Source organism: Falco cherrug, chromosome 5 (assembly GCF_023634085.1).
Source record: "Falco cherrug isolate bFalChe1 chromosome 5, bFalChe1.pri, whole genome shotgun sequence".
NCBI classification, from domain to species: domain Eukaryota; kingdom Metazoa; phylum Chordata; class Aves; order Falconiformes; family Falconidae; genus Falco; species Falco cherrug.
In genome coordinates, this window is record NC_073701.1 from 13,470,159 (window position 1) to 13,483,640 (window position 13,482).

The 13,482-nt window shown below is 37.9% G+C and overlaps 1 long non-coding RNA gene across 1 annotated transcript in view; it reads right to left on the reverse strand.

Annotated features, from left to right (window-relative positions):
- The window catches only part of LOC129736245 (uncharacterized), a 116,497-nt gene that overhangs the window by 25,272 nt on the left and 77,743 nt on the right, over nucleotides 1-13,482 (reverse strand). Inside the window, exon 2 of the long non-coding RNA XR_008732563.1 lies at nucleotides 9,752-9,815. This is a non-coding gene — a long non-coding RNA (uncharacterized LOC129736245). The remainder of the gene's footprint in view (nucleotides 1-9,751; nucleotides 9,816-13,482) is intronic.

Sequence of the window (13,482 nt, forward strand, 5' to 3'; positions counted from 1 at the left end):
GAAAAAGTGGCCAAGCACATCCTGCCTGTTTGGTTTTTACACAGATGCATCTGCCAGGAAGCCATGCACGAGCTTGTATGGAACTCCTACTATTGTGTCTGTTGTAAAATAAATCTGTACTGGTCTGCTCCCAATCTAAATATACTTGTGATTAAAGCTCTCACATGCAGATATAAATCTAGCGAATCAAAATCTGTTTCCAGGAGCTGTAACTTATTGAATTTATATACAAAACCTAACAGGTGATGAAAAAAAAATACATCAAAGATTACTTTAACTCTACCGTAATACACTTCTACTATTAGATCTTATTTTATTGAATGATTCATGCCTTATTGGCTTTTCTAGATTTGCTTTTATATTTCCGCCTCGCTATTTTAAGATGTATTATCTTTAATCCAGAAACTGCCATCCTACCTAAACCTACTTAGAATTTTCTATGATGAAATCTCATTGAATGAAGATTAGTGAGAATTATGGATCTTCCATGGTGCAGTCTGAGGGAACATACCAACCACAGCACAGCATAACCCAACAAGATCTTACCCACCTTTAAATTTTATGATATCAAGATTTAAAGCTACAAAATACAAGGGATTTTTTTTCTTCGCTGAGCAAAAAAGATGACACACTGATTTGTGTTCAGCTTGTACTTCGCAGCAGAAAGCCTCACGGCTTTTATATATTCCTGTATTATTTGTACTACGGGCAGAACCTATGAAATGGTGTGTTGTTTCTGTAGAAAGGTGCTAACAGGTATTCAAATCTCAGAGTGAAAAGGAGCTTAAAGCAGGACAAAACTCATCCGGGACTTGACTGCTTTGTAGGAAATTCTCCTATTTAGAGCCTCCACAGATGTTTTGCCTGAATCTGTCTGCACATGCAATTAGCAGAAAATGAAGAGAAGTGCAACTATTTGGGAAAGACCGGGGCAATTATTTAAATAATTAAGTTGAAGCTTTTATATCCAGTATTTTCTGTTCACTCAAGATACAACACCACTCCCCTTTTAAGAACTCTAAGAAGTTGTTTCCCCTACCATTTAAAGGGAACTGGAGTATACTGTGCCGTGTGAAGTTACCAGAATTACTGAACATTTATATTGCAGTGTGTGCCAGGACTATGACTGTGGGCCTGACTATGCTGAGTGCTGAGCAAAGACTTTGATTATCAAGCCTTTAGGGCAGTGGCCTTTTTTACAGAATAAGTAAAAAAAGCAATCTTACATATTTGTAAAATACAATCTTAATTTTTAGTTGAAGAAGTAGCACTTCAAGGGTATTCCGCCATGTTTCAGAATAGTTAACAGCAGCTACAAACCATTAAATATTACTTTAAAAAAAACACTTAAACTTCAGCATGTTTTTGACTAAATTAAACATCTTCCTTCTCTAAAGTATCTAAAATACATATTTTCCATATTATATCTATTTATAAAATATATAATATATATTTATACATATTATATAAAAAATTTCACTCTGAAATGTTCCCCCCAAATTCTGAGTTAGTGCATGATCATTTTTTAATGGAATATCTCAATATGCCTTTTCTGCAAGAAAAATGTTTAAAAGATAAAAATCTTTAGAAGTATGTTTTCTCTACATTGGTAACAGCAGAAAATGAAAAAAAACCAACCAACAAAATACTTCAGTTTGGTGCTTGTATTTTGTATTCTCACACTCACTGTATTGAGTTCAGCATTTTTTAAATAGGAAACCATAAGATGAAAAAAAACCCAGCAACCCAGGTATGTGTAAGGTTTGTTTACAAAAAATAATCCAGTTATTGCTCAGTTATTCTTGTTAATGTGTAGATGGGGAGCAAGTTCATGTTACTTTGAAACAATAGCTTTTGTTCTTGAGATACATTTTAGAGGCAGAAAAATACTAGTGGCTGCAGCACTACAAGTTCTTGATATATTGAACAGTTGAGGAAATAGTCTCAGAAACTATGTAAACTGCTTCCAGCCTGAACTTTGCAGGCTGCTTTTTTGCCAGTATTTCAAAACACATTTAGCTGAATAAGCATATTTTCAGCATTACAACAGGGTGTAATCACTTTTTCATCTGATCTGCTCTTCATGTATGCTTTATTACAAAAAGGTGGAAAGTTATATATGGGGAAAAAACAGTCATAAAGAAACTTAACACTCTAAAACATTTTCCATTCCCCTCCAGCACCCTCCCCAGTAAAATGCATGAAAAAACCTCACGTAGATGCTGAGTGTATAGCTCACAAGGGAATTTCATATAGCTTCCTCTTCCACTGTAAGCCTCACCGGGATTCTCTGTCTCACCGGTACGTATGTTGTTTAAGATATTTTATTTCACCTGAAGCAAGCGAAAGAGCCTGAGTAGCACTTGCGAAATTGCTCCGTTCCCTCTGCTACACTACTCCAGTACCAAGGCGCGGGGGTGTGAAAGCTCAGGCTTCCTAGCAGAGCGGAGAGAGGTGCTGGCACCGGGCTCTCCGGGAGGAGGCCTCCTGCCAGAAGAGCCCAACCCTCTGCCAGAAGTGGCTGACCTTAGAGGCACCACACGGACACCTGTCTGCTGAGGCTCAGAAGAACGTTGAAAGTTGGGATACAAAGCAAATGTATGTCAGTATAGAACTGTCACAGGGCTACAGGTCTAGTGCTCCTCTCCATCAATGGCTTTACTCCTTAGGACTTGAAAGGACTCAGGATTTCACACAATGAAACGGTTGTTCAGCTGCAAAGTGAAAGGCTACCAAAATGACAAAGCAGAACCCATATGAAGCAAACTACAGAAAGCGGCTTCCCCACTGTTCCCAGACTTCAGAGGAGATAGATCCCTTGCTGGGCTGGTGTAAACACCTGTAACTCAACTACAATAAGATTGTTCCACATCGGCATGGGACCTGGGCAGTGCATGGACAAGGCTGGAGGCAAATACCACTGTGAGGGGAGGTTTGATGTTTGATGTAGTTTTGTTACCTTGCTGGAGAAAAGAGAATGTCTGGGCTTGAGATGTCATTCAGTTTAGTCATCTGGTATGGAAGAGCAGAGCATGCAGTTCAGGAATGCAAGCTCATACTTGTTTCTAAGTCATCTGTGGCTAATACCTAGATTCAAGCTCCGTAATGAATATTTGAGCTCTTACACAGATTTTATGCAAAAGAAAGGGAACTGTTTAAGGAAAAAATGGCTGTGTCTATCAACTGTGGGTTAAACATTTTTAGATTGTGTCTCTATTTATCAACAAAAACCTGGCAAAGATAGTGGCCAAGGTCTGAAAAACAGGACTGCAGAGTGCAGTACATTATACAGCTTTTCAACTTCCAGTCACTTTAAAAAAAAAAAAAAAAGAAAGGGGGGGTGTGTGTGTCTTAGTTGGCATTAATTATCTGTTACCTGCTCTCCAGAATTTACTGTTCATACTAATCAGCACTACAGGACTACCTCAGATCCCTTCTTAATTTTAGGGTGCTATTGTGCTAGGGTATGCTTTGGAAAACTTACATTTCCATGACATTTAATGAGGAGAAATATAATGCAGGGAAAGGCTGGGAGCAATAATAATGGTTTGGGGATGTGTCACAGTTCCTGATCAGTCTCAGGATGCACTAACAGCCACATGTGGGACTAGAACCCCGTCCCTGTGAAGTACGGGATGGGAGAGAATAGAAGAGGGGAAAACTGGACTGTCATTGCGCATCTGGTCAAAGAAACTAATCCATTCATTCTCAAAGTAGGACTCATGTAAAAGTTGTTCACATAGATACTAAAATGCACAGCTGTAACTTGCTGTGGCTTTACCACCTCTGTAGGAGCTGATGAGAAGGTGGGAGACCTGTATGTCCTAAGTCAGGGATTTAAATGCGTAAGTGTAGGGCAAATTGGAAAACTTGCCCATATATTATCAGTAATGATGTTTGTGAGATCAAGAGCACCGTCATCCAGTGCTACCTACCTGCATACTTGTTCAGTAATACACTCAACTTTGCAGACAGCTAGTTATCTTTCCTCGTGTTTTCTCAGAACATATTTAGTGCCAATGGACATAATAGGGCAGAGGGGTAAAACTGCCTTTGCTCTGAGGAGCGATATCTGTCCAGTTGGGTTGATGTTTATAAATAGATTCAATTTATTGTATTTATTTGTCTGTTTTACTGCAGCTGTTTTGCAGCCTTCTTTTTTTTTTCATGCTCACACTAGTAAATACGAGGGACAACAGACTGATTAATGATGACAGGAGTGAATCAGGAATGTGACTAAGGGATGCATGATCATACAGATTCAATCATTTTGCACAAGCAAAATGGGGAAGAAGGAGAGACTAAGAAGTAAACAAATTAAAACGCTGCCTTTAAAATAAGCTCAGTATTTCGGCAACAATATGAAAATAAAGTAGTATCTCTGACTTCAGAGTTCTCTTTAATTTCAGAGCTGTATGTTATTATTTAGTGTCACATGTTGTTATTCCAACCTTAAGGTATCCAAATATTGGTAAATATAAATAACAATGGAGGGGGAGGGAGAACAGAGGTATCAAAGAGTGCTCCCCCCAAATATGGCGCCTTTTCTTTAAAAAAATTAAGTCTAAACTAACCCTGAGACGAAGACACACAGCAGTTCCAGCACTGCTGGGCAAATAATGCCCTTTTATGTTAATTGTGTGAGGTCAAGCGATACCAACGTTGAGATTTGCAACCATCAAAACAACAGAGTTTGCTTGGGATGATCAGGCACAAATAAAAAAAAATATTGGAAAGAAAACTCATGCAACTGTTTATTTTTGTTAACTCATGGGATGGGCTGTGTATCTACCAATTATTTAAAAGGGAAAATGCAGTACAGTGTTTTCCTTCATATTTCAGACTCTTTCCTTAAGGGCTGAGTATAACAATTTATAAATGGACAAAACCAGCTTTTGAAAGATACTGCAGTATTTTCCAAGTGACAGAATGCCTCTGAGAAAACACATTATGCCTCAAACACCCTCTCTCCACAATACAAGACAGTAAATAAACAACACTATTTCACACAAGGAAGTTATGATGTCGAACCTGCAAACACCTCCACCTTCTGCCTATAAATACCCTGTGTAGAAGATCCTCAGGACCATGACAGCTCAATAGGCCTCACCTAAGAGCATCTTCAGCCAGAACAACTACACTGTCAACATAAAATGCTGTATTTTGCACAGTACTGTTACATGACGTCCACTCTGGAAAAGCCTGATTTTCTCCTAGACCACCTGGCTGCTAATTTTTGGTCAATTGAGACACACTGTCTTTGCCCTCCAATGCACCCAAAAATACGGAGCTAAAGTCAATTTTCATGTTGGTCCTCCTGTTCAAGTACTGTCACCCATCACCTTAACATGTCTATCTTGTCTAGTTTACAACTTATCTACAGTGTCTATTTGCATAATTTTACAGCAGAAGAGCCCCTGCTGAGATGGCCCGAAACTCCACAAAACAGTTCTGCAAGTAACTCATTTTCCACTTGTCCTTTGCTAAGCAGAACTCAAACACACTGAAGGATGGCAACCCGCATGCCCAGTTCACACAGAGCTTTTGCAGAGCAGCCTGCTAGTGACGTATGCATCAAGCATTCACCCTCAAGAGGCTTTGAGTCCTCCCTGCCAACTACTAGCTGGAAGGCAGAAATTAGCCAAGATACAGAAGTTTTAGGGCACATCGGAAGGCTACAAGCATACTGTGGATTTATAACCTTCCATTCAAGGGGTTCACTTACCAACTTTGAAGTGCCAAAGGATGTTTTGTTGTGTGTATTGTCTATAAAATAACATACTAAAGCATCTTCTGCCTTTAGAAGGCTGCAAAGGCCAGTACACACCACCAACAGTCCAGCCCACTTCTGTAAAGATTACCTTTATAAATCTCTAAAAATGTGGTGATTCTGCCTGAACTCCAATATATTATTATATGCAAAGACAGTAGCCAGCAGCTATTCAAAAGTGCTCAGACAATGTGTTAGCAGTTAGTATGTGAATTCATTTTTCTGTTTTAAAATTCTTTCAAGAAACGAATAAACTATGATAACAATAGAATCTTTAACAATATTACTCAGACAAATGTTTGGACATCTGACATGCTAGAGTGAAGTGTGATAGCATCTATCACCAGCCGATGCTGTACAATTATACATTTCCCTGCAATCAGGAGCTACATCAAATTGAAATGCTGTGCTGTAGAGGCAGGCAAAGAACTTCCTTGCAGAAACAGAATCACACAGTCCTCACAGTTTTCCCCTGCTGACACCAGGAATGCACACTGAACAGAGGAACTGCAGGTGTGTAACTGGGGGGCAGCAGGCAACTGGCCTTCACCGACTATCAGTGGGAGTTGTACCTGTGAAATAATCTTTCAGATACTTAAACCCACAGTATATTTAACTACAAGGCATTTGTGGCATAAGCAAAATTATGGATATGAGTCTCCTTGTGTCGTGCAATGCTGACACAAACTAACATAAAACCTTCCTAATATAAAAATCTTCCTAATATGCAGAAGGAAACCTATTTTAAGAATCCATTAGGCCATTCTGCATTTTTACCAGGCACTACATTAGTCTCTGATTTAAAAACCATTGTAGCTGCCAAAAGTTTTGCTATGCAAAGATCACAGTGCTAATAAGTGTTAAATGCCCTAAAAATATTTCAAATGTTTCTTACACAATGAGATGCTAAAATTTTCCAAAGTTTGCTATCTCAAGACTTCTGTAGGTTTGAAGTTGTAATTTGCACTCAAGTGAGTACCCCTTGTGGAATAAAACTCCCAGTTTCTATGCCACCAAATTACTGGATCCTAAAACTGTGCCACTGATCCAAGACTGAATGCTGCAACTACTATAATTCCTTTTTTAGGTACCTTCTTTGTTTAGGTATTAAAACATATTTGTGGTAGATAATGATTTTTCTGTTAGATTTCCACCTTTCTGAGGTAACAGAAAATTTTGCATGTTAGAGAAAGTCACGGATGAGCTGGATTAATGACAAAAATGCATGAAAAGCAGTTTATCCAGTTGGTATCACCATACTGCTAGACAGGATAGTAACTGTAAATCCGTGGCACGCATACAACACCAATATGTATACCTGCATGCTTACATCATTTATACATAAAAAACCACGTTCAGCAGCAAAGAACCAACTAACATTCAGTCCTGGGTTTTTTTGTTCATTTTTGCTTTGTTCAGACATACACTTTTTTAGGTGAAGCACTACAAAATGCCTTTGAGAGTAAACTGTTCACCTCTATTTCTCCTGCAAGATAAAATTTTCTATCAATGCACGCATACATGGAAAGAAAGAAAATGGCTGCAGAATTAGACTCACCATTATTTAAAAAAATTAAAATGTAGTATTAATCTTTAATATTAATTACTCTTTTAATAGCCCCTCCAAATTATAAGTGGATAGCTAGAGCGTTCCCTCCAGCAACAGCACTCTAACCTCACCAAGGGAAGAAAAGCCCTCCTTGCAAGGCATGCCAGAAGGAGTCCCAACCAAACACTGCATCTTCCCTTTCACAGACACCCAAAATTTACACAAAGTGGTCAGGACTGGCCACATTCCAGGCCAACATTCCCTGTAAAGTGAAAAACCTTTGGTAATGTCAAACAAAATCCCAGAGGTATTATATACAATACCTAACTCGGTTTCATGTCTGGCAAATCCAAGTCTGCTAAATGCAACAAGTGCAAATCCCTCTTTTTGTAAGAAAAAGAAAGGAAATTTATATGGCCAGCAACACCCTCACTGACTTTTCAGCCTACTTCTACACCACATTTGTATTTACTCAGTTGCAGTCTGTGGTTACACATCCTCACAGGTGAGTTGAAAGTATTGAAGCTGGTATTAATGTGGTGACAACAGGAAGACAAGGGGGGATCTGGGTGATACAAGGAAAGCAACAATTTAACTCCTCTGCCTCACCAGTTTTCTAATCTGGGTTGTCCTCCAGGCCTGACCACTGACTAAGCCCCCAGTATGTCACCCATCCACTCCTCAGTGGCTTTCAGCTCTTGCCCCTATTCAGATGTGAGTGGCACAAAGCAGTGCGCTGCAACAGGAGAACCACCTTCACAATTAAAATCCATTATATTAATTTTTTGTTGTTGTTAAGTATACAACATATTTCCTTATTACAGAAGGAAATTTGGTGTAAAATTCTGCACAGTAGTAACACGAGCAAGGGAAGAATTTCTTCTATGGAACAGGCTCAGGATGCCTGTGCTCCCTTTAATCACCTCTGTTGTGGCCAGGTAATTCAAATTTCCTTTTTCAGATTTAACTGTTACTGTATATGCTTTACACTTAAATTCATCAAAAGGGACAAATGGAGGTCTCACATATGGGCAATCAAAAGGAGACTGTTCTCCACACCAGCTCCTCAAAGAACCCTTGCATTTAACTACTTGTGTCTACACAATATCCTTAAACTTCTACTGTATGTAGCAGAAATAAAAAAGGATGATCAAGTAGTGCCATGATTATTGCTTTAATATAATTTAATATATTTTGAAGTAGTGTTGAGTTGTGCAGAGTACCCTATCTACTTAGAGGTCGCATTTCATTATGCAAGTGGGCCACATAGACATGCACCAAACAGTAAAGCACTATGGAAAATTCTACAAAACTTTAGGGTTTAGATTGCTAAAAATTGAGATTGACGTTTTCTAAAAATAATTCTGTTTTAACTTAATTGATTATGTTCTTAAAAACTTTAATTGCAAAAACCTAAAATCAGTATCCACTCTCCTAGGCGTTTGAATTCAATGAGAGCAAGCGTTCAGGAGTTATTTCCTATGCTAACAGATCAATGAGATAAAATAATAGCATGGGGGTAAGATGAGGAGTAAAACTATGCTTAGCTGTACAGTACATATTTGTGCTGAGGCCCACATGCACAGAAAGCGCATCCAAACCTTTTCATAATGAAAAATGGTCCCCATTAACACTAGGATCTTCATTAACTTCAGGCATGTTCCTTGCTTATTCAACATAATTTTCCCAGAATGAGTGGAGAGGATTACTTTCAGTGTGTTCCGAAGCAGGGGATCTAAGAGGGTACACTAAAGTTAATAAGAGCAAGAGTTTTTTCTGATCTTTCAAAGACTTGACAGGAGAATATGTCTCCTTTGCAGGGATCCAAGTTCTGTTTGTCAACTGAATTTGTCAAAGTTTCCCACTGTGCCTTAGTCTTAGCAAGAGGTGAACGGAGAAGATGCAGTTTCCTGACAATTCTTCTAAGAACTGACAGCTAAAATCTGTCATTAGCTCCTTTACGATCCACCACAAAAAAATTCTAGCAATGACCAGCCTTTGCAAACTCTAGTTCCTGGTCACGATCCACACCATTCAGCTTTGGACTTGACTTGTGGAAAAAATGCAAAGAGAACATATTTTTTTTTTTAAAAAAAAAAGATCTTGGGATCAGTCAGCATCCATGTGAGCAAATTGCACTGTAATATCCGGAGAGGCAGACAATGACAGGCTGTCACAGCTCTATAGGGAAACTGGGGAGGGGTCGCGCACACAGCTGAGGAAGAGGGACAAGCTGTGGTGGGGATGAGGGCCTCTCCTGAGACAGGGGTAGCATGCCTGGAGAAAATGAAGCTCAGTAGGCTGCTGGCAGTATCAGGGCATGCAAATACTTGTCATGTTCACCAGCTTCTCTTAATGTCTATAAATTGCATAATGACACAATGAGGAAAATAGCCATTTGTTCTAATGGTAAAATATCAAAAACATCCTACCTCTTCAAAGCAAGGCTATGCATATTTCTGGAGTCTGAACGCAGCCATCGATCCTGTTGCAAAGCTAACAGGAGAAAAAAAACACAAGGTGAGAGATTCTCAGAAATAAAATCAGTATTGAAAAAAAAGTAGAAGAAAACCTAAGAAAATCCCATCTCCTCTTCTTTTCCTACCTTAAAACAAAGCAACTGTCAAATGTTGATTTATTAAGATTTTTTAATTTTTCTCTCTGAAAAAATGACAGTTCACAACAACCTTAAATATGGGATCTCTACAAACATCCTCACGCTGCACACACCTAATTAAAGGATTTGTCTTCATCCAAAATTACTGCAACATGTTACTAGTCTTCTCACACCTTCTCTGTGGCACACAAATCTCAAGAAACAATTTCTGTCTTTTCCCTCCCCTATTCAAAACCAATTGTATAAAAACAAACAAACAAAAATATCCCTCTACTGGTAAGGGCTGCAACCCTCAAAGAATCCACTACAGTCCAGGACATCCAGCCGCATCCAAACTGTGCCTGCAACTTTTGCTTTCACTTACGAGTAATCCAAGGGGTTTAGGAGATGACAGAACCCACGTGAATAAAAGCATAAACTAACAAACAGCTGCTTTTCTTATGTTAGGGTTTGTACAAATAAAGTATCTTTCACACTAGGTCAGAAAGCAGTGTGTATTTTTATAAAAGTAAGTATCTATTCTACGAGTGAACCATTACAAAATACGTGTGCTCACCTTAGAATTCCAGAAACAATGAAAGAGCACATGTGTACGTACACACATACACACTGAAACGTGAATTAGAAGAATAATGCCAAGAAATGATTCATTTGATAAACCTGCTGCACTATGAAAGAATTACTGAGTTTTAAGAGTAAAATAACTGACAAAAAGAAAGCTACTCTGAAAGTGTATACTGAACCTACAAGATTTGAGAGAAAAATATGAGAAATTTTTCTTGATCTAAAATCAGAATATATTTACATGTTTGTAATGTAGTCTAGATGTTTGGTTGACCTCTGTTTTCAGAGCTAGCTACAAGGAGCTTCCCATATGCTCACTTGCACCCATGATTATGAAAATATTTAAAACAACAGAAAGGATTTATGACTGTGCAGACATGCTTTCTGACATCAAATTACCTTTTGATCTGAATGCTTTAAAGATAGTTCACTACTTGCATGCATCCAGAAGTTAATGCTAAATGAAATAATTAGTGAATGAAAGAACTGTTTTGTCACAAACAAAGTGCTTTATGCCTTGCAAATTGTTGGGAAAAAAACAAGTAAGTGTAGTTTAAAAAAAAATCCATTATAATTACAGTATGATTTAATACAGCTACTAAAAACTGTATTATCTATGTATCCAATAAAGTCATAACTGAGATGCTTATAAGTATGAAGCATATAAGCAAGTCAGAAAATTTTTTTGATCAGGACAAAAGGCTGCAGATATAAACTTCAGAATTGCATTTCCTCGCTTCTTTGTCCATACCCAAACCTTAGCAGTGACTGGAGTTGATGGGATTCAGCTTACGCTTTCACTGTGTGGATGGTAGTCACCCACATCACTGTATTCAATGTTTACTTGTCCATTTTGAAGCTAAGATTCAAATTTGATTTCAGAGCATGACTACATTTGCAGCTAGCTTATTACTGCTCCTTTACTAAATATTAAAGCCATGAAGCAATATGTATCTAATTGCTGAAAACATTTTCAATAAATCAATCATGGTTGTGTTTTAAAAATTAGTTTCTATGTGTGGTAAAATATTTTGCTTATTAAAATAGTCAAAACTGACTGAAATATTTATTTACTAAAGCGATCTTATGACAGGCTGATTTTTAAAGATTTTTAAGATTAAAAATAAAATAAAAAAAGAGATTATGGAACGTTCTTCCCAGATGAATTTACAACTAGTGACAATTTTATGCTGTTCGCACCACATTAGTAATTGTGTAGGCTAAGAAAGGAGATTCATAAACAAGGTGGGTTTCTTGTGCTTATTAGTATTCCAACTGCAGAATCTTTTTCAATGATTCAACTGTTAAACACCACATCTTCCCATTAATACCTTATGTGATCTTTTAAAAATGTTTGTTTTATGAGATGCTTTTTCACAGTAAGGTTTAATATTTGTAATCATTTCCATTTAAAACATGCTTTTGCTATTTGCATGTGTCTTACCCAATATGGCATTTTAAAATAACGTTCTCAACTGTATTTCTAAGGGTCAGATACAACTTGGCATGGGTAAGACAATGAACTGATTATACCTAAGCATTTGTTTTGGGGTAATTGTTTGCAGCTAGTGCAGCTGAAGAGTTAAAACCATGTGCTGAATTTAAATCTATAAACATGAAAGATGGTGCCAACTTGGCAGCGAATCGTGCATTCAAAAGTAAACGGGTCTCCCTGGCTGCTTCAAATGGAGGCATCAATATGAGGTTTAGCTGCTGCCTCTCTAGTTTACAGATGCAACCTTCCTTGCCTATGTCACCTTTTACTCAGAACAGTCCGTATTTTGCAGAGATTCTCCTTAAAAAAAGACCAAAAAAGGTCACAGTTAGCATTTCAATGAGCATATTAAAAGGAGATCTGGCACATTTTATTACTTCTATAAGAAAAATCTCAGATCTCAAGATATAACTATAAAGACAAACAGGTTTTGTAACTGAGTTTTAAATAAATCACACTCAAGAAGCGCTTACTGGTTTCAAGAGCAATGGGGCTACAGTAAGCTAGCCTGGAAATGAGATGTCTGCTCCTAACAAACCTGCAGTACTATCCCTCTCAATGTATTCAGACACACCATTTAAAATTCAAAATGCAGTTTTAAAGGAATCAAATTACAGTGGATAAATCTGTATTTTGTTTTAAGAACTGCAAAAGGCCAAACCTCTTCTAAAACTGGAGGATGAAAAACAAAGCTAAGGAAACATTTTCTTTGGGGAAGACATTGTTTTAGATAGATAGATAGATAGATAGATAGATAGATAGATATAAAGCTTCGCACACAAGTTGTCAAAAGATCAGGTTATCCGTGATATCCCAAGATGGTTTTCATTACATATTTTTATATGTGACCATTAAAGCTATATGAATGGCTTCTGAAGTCTTCGATTCTAAAATATGCCTATTCTTTGTTGGTCTATGCGTAAATTAAGATCTCCACATAGCCTTTGCACGTAGCTAAGCAGGAAGCATTTTAGGATGCAACTTAAATGCATCTAAATAAAAACAGCAAAAAAAAAGAAAACCCAAATGCAAACCAGAAGGGAGATTAAGCTAATGCAATGTTTTCTATGAAAGGACAAATGTCATCTTTTATTCAGCTGGACTCTTTTTTCATAGAAGAGAAAAAAATAGCAGCAATACAGTACACTGGTGAGCAGTGCCCTCTCACTGCCTCCAGATGTACTGTCATTTGATTTGCTGCTGATTAGTATGGGCAGAAGAAGGGGGGGGGGGAAGCTGGCATCAAGTCACGTCCTCCATCTTAGTCCCAGCTGGTACCAAGCTCCAAAGAAACAAAGCGACTTCAGACTGTGCTATCATATATTCATGACCAAGAAGAAATATAAAAACCAGCACGTTTGAATTCCTGACAACCATAGAAGAATAGTGCATTGGCATGTTGAATTTTTCCAGCCAGCCTTTGCTGACCTATAAACCTTTGTGACTGGAACAAATGCAAATAGAGCTGACTTGCCTCACAAACTACT